General features: G+C 34.3%; 1 pseudogene; it reads left to right on the top strand.

The window, feature by feature from the left end:
* The first annotated feature begins 776 nt into the window (after positions 1-776).
* LOC150020083 (heterogeneous nuclear ribonucleoprotein K pseudogene) lies at positions 777-2,693 on the top strand (annotated as a pseudogene).
* Positions 2,694-7,122: the final 4,429 nt, after the last annotated feature.

Genomic DNA, 7,122 nt, shown 5'->3' with positions numbered 1-7,122 from the left:
CACAATTTTTTGAGGCTGAGCAAATATTGTGCAGGAAATGTTTTTCCCAATTTTGGTAGCTTGCTAGACAATTGGCTGTATCATTTCCTTCATTACCAGCGACAGTTTAGAAACATTATTAGAGCAAAAGGTAATTGTTGAGAGGTAAGATGTTTCCTGGTAATCTAAAGAAATGATCCTACCCCCAGACCATATTTATAACCACAACTGTTTATTTAGAAAACTATTAATTTAACATGTTGTTAATTACCTGCAGTATTTATATCATTAGCATTAAGCAGCAGTTCATACTAGCAGACCTAAAGCAACTGAATAAGAACGCTCCATAATTTTACTGGATTATGTTTTCATAAAAAGGTATGATACAGTGAAAGATAAAATATGCATGACTTTTAAACATAAACTAATGCAGTGAAGGCATGTTTAAATGGAAATTTAGAGCTGTGAATGCAAATATCATAAGATAAAGGAAATCTAAAATCAGTAATCTAAGTTTCACTTTAGGAAACTGGAAAAGGAGGAGCAAATTAAATCTTAACTACACAGTAAAAAACACAAATAATAATTAGAGCAAAAATCAATAAATTTGAAAACAGCTAATCAATAGAAAAAATAAGCAAAACCAAAAGCTGATTCTTTGAAAAACATTGATAAAATTGATAAGGCCACCAAAGAAAAAAGGAGAATAAGAATTAGTATCATAAATGAAAGAGAAGACATTGCTTACAGAGACTATAGGCCTTAAAGTACCAATAAAAGAATGCTATGAGATTATCCTCTGTTTCTTGGCTGCACCAACCTCGACGTCTTGCTTACGTTCCACTTGTTTACGGCCTATAGATTGGTGTTCCATATAATTCAAGAAAATGGAAACTGAACAGCCAGAGGAAACCTTCCCCAACACCGAAACCAATGGTGAATTTGGTAAACGCCCTGCAGAAGACATGGAAGAGGAACAAGCTTTTAAAAGATCTAGAAACACGGATGAGATGGTTGAATTACGCATTCTGCTTCAGAGCAAGAATGCTGGGGCAGTGATTGGAAAAGGAGGCAAGAATATTAAGGCTCTGCGTACAGACTACAATGCCAGTATTTCAGTCCCAGACAGCAGTGGCCCCGAGCGCATATTGAGTATCAGTGCTGATATTGAAACAATTGGAGAAATTCTGAAGAAAATCATCCCTACCTTGGAAGAGGGCCTGCAGTTGCCATCACCCACTGCAACCAGCCAGCTCCCGCTCAAATCTGATGCTGTGGAATGCTTAAATTACCAACACTATAAAGGAAGCGACTTTGACTGCGAATTGAGGCTGTTGATTCATCAGAGTCTGGCAGGAGGAATTATTGGGGTCAAAGGTGCTAAAATCAAAGAACTTCGAGAGAACACTCAGACAACAATCAAGCTTTTCCAGGAATGCTGTCCTCATTCCACTGACAGAGTCGTTCTAATTGGAGGAAAACCTGATATAGTTGTAGAGTGCATAAAGATCATTCTTGATCTCATATCAGAGTCTCCCATCAAAGGACGTGCACAGCCTTATGATCCCAATTTTTACGATGAAACCTACGATTATGGTGGCTTTACAATGATGTTTGATGACCGCCGTGGACGTCCCGTGGGATTTCCCATGAGGGGAAGAGGTGGCTTTGACAGAATGCCTCCTGGTCGGGGTGGGCGTCCAATGCCTCCATCCAGAAGAGATTATGATGACATGAGCCTTCGGTGAGGACCTCCTCCACCACCTCCTGGACGAGGTGGCCGGGGTGGTAGCAGAGCACGGAATCTTCCTCTTCCTCCACCACCACCACCTAGAGGAGGAGATCTAATGGCCTATGACAGAAGAGGAAGACCTGGAGATCGTTACGATGGCATGGTTGGTTTCAGTGCTGATGAAACTTGGGACTCTGCTATAGATACGTGGAGCCCTTCAGAATGGCAGATGGCTTATGAGCCACAGGGTGGTTCTGGATATGATTATTCCTATGCAGGGGGTCGTGGCTCATATGGTGATCTTGGTGGACCTATTATTACTACACAAGTAACTATTCCCAAAGATTTGGCTAGATCTATTATTGGCAAAGGTGGTCAGAGGATTAAACAAATTCGTCATGAATCAGGAGCTTCGATCAAAATTGATGAGCCTTTAGAAGGGTCTGAAGATAGGATCATTACCATTACAGGAACACAGGACCAGATACAGAATGCACAGTATTTGCTGCAGAACAGTGTGAAGCAGTATTCTGGAAAGTTTTTCTAAGACTAGTGAAGAACTGAAGGAGTCCTGCATCTTTTTTTTTTTAATCTGCTTCTGTTTAAAAAGCCAACATTCCTCTGCTTCATAGGTGTTCTGCATTTGAGGTGTAGTGAAATCTTTGCTGTTCACCAGATGTAATGTTTTAGTTCCTTACAAACAGGGTGGGGGGGAGGGTGTGCAAAAACTAACATTGAAATTTTGAAACAGCAGCAGAGTGAGTGAATTTTAATTTTTGTTCATTGTTGGTGGTTAAAAAGGAAAATTCCCCCTATGTAATTAATGTGAACACTTTGCTTTGTGGTCACTGTAACATTTGAGGGGGGTGGGACAGGGAAGAAAAGTAACAATAGTCCATATGTCCCTGGCATCTATTCAGAGCAGTGTGCAGAATGTAATGCTCTTTTGTAAGAAACGTTTTATGATTTTAAAAATAAATTTAGTGAACCTAAAAAAAAAAAAAAAAAAAAAGAATGCTATGAACAACTCTATGCCCATACATTTAATAACCTAAATGAAATGAACTGATTCCTTGATAAATATAAACCATGCAAGTCACACACTAACACAAGAAAAAAGAGGCAATAAAAGAGACCTATATCTAGTAAGGATATTGAATCCATGTGAATAAACTTTTAAATCCATATGAATAAACTTCTAAAACAGAAACACCAGGCCCAGATGTGTTCATTGGTGAACTCTACTAATGACACCAATGCTCTACAATTTCATTCAGAAAATAAAAGTAGAGGGAGTATTTTCTAACCCATTCTATGAAGTCAGCTTTATTCTAGTAACAAAACCTGACAAAGACATCAAAAGAAAAGAAAACTACAGATGAGTATCTTTCATAAACTTAGATGTGAAAATCATAAATAAAATATTAGCAAATCAAATTTAACAATATATAAATAGGGTTATATACTATAACTAAGTTGGATTTATCCCAAATTTATAAAACACTGGTTCAAAATTAAAAAGTAAGTGAATGTAATCCATCAGATCAATAGACTAAAAAAGGAAAATCAAATGATCTTATCAATAGTGCAGCAAAAACATTTGGCAAAATCCAACACTCTAAACTGGCTAAACTTAATAAAAATATACGTACAACTAACATCATAAGTAGAGGTGAGAAACTTAAAGCTTTTCCACTAAGACCAGGATGTCCTTAATAAGGCGAGGATGTCCTCTATTAACATTTCTTTCCACATTGTACTGGAAGTCCTAGCTAATGTACTAAGAAAGGAAAGGAAAGAAATGGTGTACAAATTGGAAAGAAGTAAAATTGTCTTTGTGCACAGATGACATGGTCATTTATGTAAAAAATCCAAACAGGGGGGAAAAACAAAACAAAACAAAAACCTCTTAGAACTTATAAGTGATTATAACAAATTTTCAGGATAAGGATAACAAAAAAGTTCATCACTTTTCTACATACCAGCAATAAATGAGCAAGTAGAATGTAAAATTAAAAACACAACACTATATAATTTAGTGTCCTCTAAACTAAAATACTCGGGTATAAACCTAAAAAATATATACAAGATCTGTCTGAGAATAACTACAAAACTCTGATGATGGATTCAAATAAAAACTAGAAAAATGGGGAGGTAATTCACATTTATAAATAAGAAGTCTCAATACTGTCAGGTGTCAGCTCTTCTCAACCTGACCTATAGATTCAATGTAATCCCAATCAAAATCTAGTCAAGCTATATTGTGGATATATACAAACTAATTCTTAAATTTATATGCAGCAGCAAAAGACTCAGAATAGCCAGTTCACTATTGAGGGATAAGAACAAAGTTAGAAGACCGACACTACTTGATTTCAAAATTTACATAAAGTTACAGTAATTAAGAGAGCATGGTACTGGCAAAAGTAGATCATGGAACAGAATAAAGAGCTCAGAAATAATACCACACAAATATAATCAACTGATCTTTGACAAATGCATAAAAGCTATACAATGAAGCAAAGATGTATATTTTAAACAAGTGATTCTGGAACAACTGGACATCAATGTGCAAAAGAATATAAATTTATTCTACACTCTCCACAAAAGTTGTCTCAAAATGGAAAATCCAAAGCTATAAAACTCTTACAAGGTAATGGTCTTTTAAATACAACACTAAAGGCATGATTGATGCAAGAAATAATTGATAAGCTAGATTTTAGTAAAATAAAAATCTTCTATTCTACCAAAGACAATGTCAAGAGAATGAGAAGACAAGCCACAACTGGTATAAAATATTTGAAAAAGATGCATTTGTTAAGGGACTGTTAACAAACACACAAATAACTCTTAAAACTCAAAAATAAGAAAATAAACAACACAATTTTAAAATGAGCCAAAGACTTGAACAAATAACTCACCAAAGTGGATATACAAATGACAAATCGGTGCATGAAAACATGCTCCACATCACATATAATAAGAAAAATGCATATTAAAATAACAATGAGATACCAGTACATGCATATTAGAATGGCCAAAATCTGCAACAATAACATTATCAAATTTTGTAGAGTATTATTGAGCAAGAGAAACTCATTTATTGCTGGTGGAAATGTAAAATAATACAGGCATTTTGGAAGACAATTTGTCAGTCTCTTACAAAACTAAAGATATTCTTACTATGTGATCCATGAGTCACACATCATGGTATTTACTCAAAAGAAATTTAAAATATATGTTTACACAAAAACATATATATGGATGTTATTTATTCATGAATGCCAAGACTTGGAAGCAACCAAGATATCCTTTGGTAGGTGACTGTATAAAGAAACTGTGCACATTCAGACAATGCGATATTAATCAGAGCTAAAAATAAATGAGGTATCAAACCATAAAAAGACTTGGAGAAATCTTAAATGCATATTACTCAGTGAAAGGAGCCAATCTGAGAAGGCTACATACTCTGTGATTTCAACTACATGACATTCTGGGAAAGGCAAAGCTATTGAGATAATAAAAACATCTGTAGTTTCCAGTGGTTGGGTTGGGATAAAAAGGCAGAGCTTAAAAAACATAAATTGTGGTATAGAAAATGAATTTTGCACTTGCGAGGCTTTAATTCAAAGTAGGCATTCCTTCTGTTGGTTCAACCTTAGTGGTGTACATACTATTCAGTAACAGCCCAGAGTTTCCATGAGATCACATGGGCTCTGTATGGTAAGTTTCCAATGTTTAAGGGAAATATAAGAGTCCTCATTTTTTAACAAAACATCCTAATATTTCAATGTTGACAACAAATTCAAGAATGTAAATGCATGTTAAAGGTTCAACTAACATGACCCAAACCAAACAAAGTATGTGTTCAGACTGTATTATATAGACAATCTATCTTTTCATTTAACCATAAAAACTTCTTGTAAGTTTACACACAACCACTGCAATTGGTGAACTGACCTAATGGAACATATTTGAACATCTGATAATTCTAAATTCAGACTCATAGTGAAAAGCTTATAATCCAATAAAATATAAATTTCATAAAACCAGAGTACCCAGTGAGTATAGAATTACCTGGAACTTATAACTACTGAATAATTGTAAAAAAATAATTTATGAATAAATGATGGACTAAAGTAGACCTAGTGATATTTATAAGCCCTGCAGCCCTTATTCTAATGTATGTCCTTCAAACTTATTAATAGGAAAATTTCTCCATAGCCTCTTACAAGTTCTCAGTCTAACTTAGTAATAAATACTTTGAATTTTGTTGGTGTCCTTAGTAAATTGCTTACTACTGTGTAGTAACTTTAGAAAGCTATTCAAGGAACTATAGTCTGGGATCAAAGGCTATAGCTATGTCTTCCTTATCCGTCTCCACTATCAGAACTGAAACTAACAGGAGGTATAAAATACAACATTTTTGTCATTAAAATATAGACTTTTCTGTGACATAATACAAGGTCTGAAGCAAATAACTATTTCCTCGATGTCTGCAGTCTGATATTGAGCCAATGTCATTCACCTGACTTTTTCTATTATGTCACATTTTAAGATGAGTATAAACTGTTTTGTAATTCATCATTATCATTTTCTGATTTGAATGGTGCTTAACTCTAAAACTTGATCTTTTTTTCTGTGGCTATGCTTTTTCTGCTTTGCTTCATTGCCCTTGCTATCCAGGCTGCCTGAAATGCTCTTCAACATCCCTTTTACTGGCTCAATGAATCTTTCTATGACACAGCAGGATTGTGATAGGTGTCCTTTGTACGATAGGTAATATTTTTGCCTGCTTAAATTGGCCATTAGACTTTTTGCTTCTTGAGGACTGTGACTATGTCTTGTCCCCTATTGTATTTATAGCCCTTACTCAACTGACTTCCTTATTATTGATGTTCAGTAAATATTTGATGAATGAGCGAATAAAAGACTTTCACTGGAATCCTTAGGAAAGTGAATGATATAACCATTTTTCTGAAATTTTAATGCTTATTAGCATTGAAACATGTAGAAATTTCCTTTTCTTCTCTTTCATTCTGTATTATAGTCATCAGAACTCTATTAACTAGGATTTCAGCATTTATTTAGAATGATGATGATGTGAACATCTTGATTCTATCTGACTCATTATCTATTAAATTCCTTTCAGCATGATTTTAACAACACTTTTAATATGCTATGTCTGATTTTTTAAAAAACATGATATTCATGATAGCATTGATCCAAATATTTTATTAATTATAATACTACATTTACCTATCATTAAAGATAACAGGTAATTTATTATTCTTGTTGTAATGACATTAAATTTCTAGTTAAATGTGTCTATTTAAATTTAACATTAAAGTCTCTGACTGGTTAATATACAGCAATACTTTCCTAACTGACTTAATCGGTTTTAATGCATT

Source organism: Furipterus horrens, unplaced genomic scaffold (assembly GCF_987537825.1).
Source record: "Furipterus horrens unplaced genomic scaffold, mFurHor1.1.pri manual_scaffold_2, whole genome shotgun sequence".
Classification (NCBI taxonomy): Eukaryota; Metazoa; Chordata; class Mammalia; order Chiroptera; family Furipteridae; genus Furipterus; species Furipterus horrens.
This window is presented reverse-complemented; position numbering and strand designations above follow the sequence as displayed.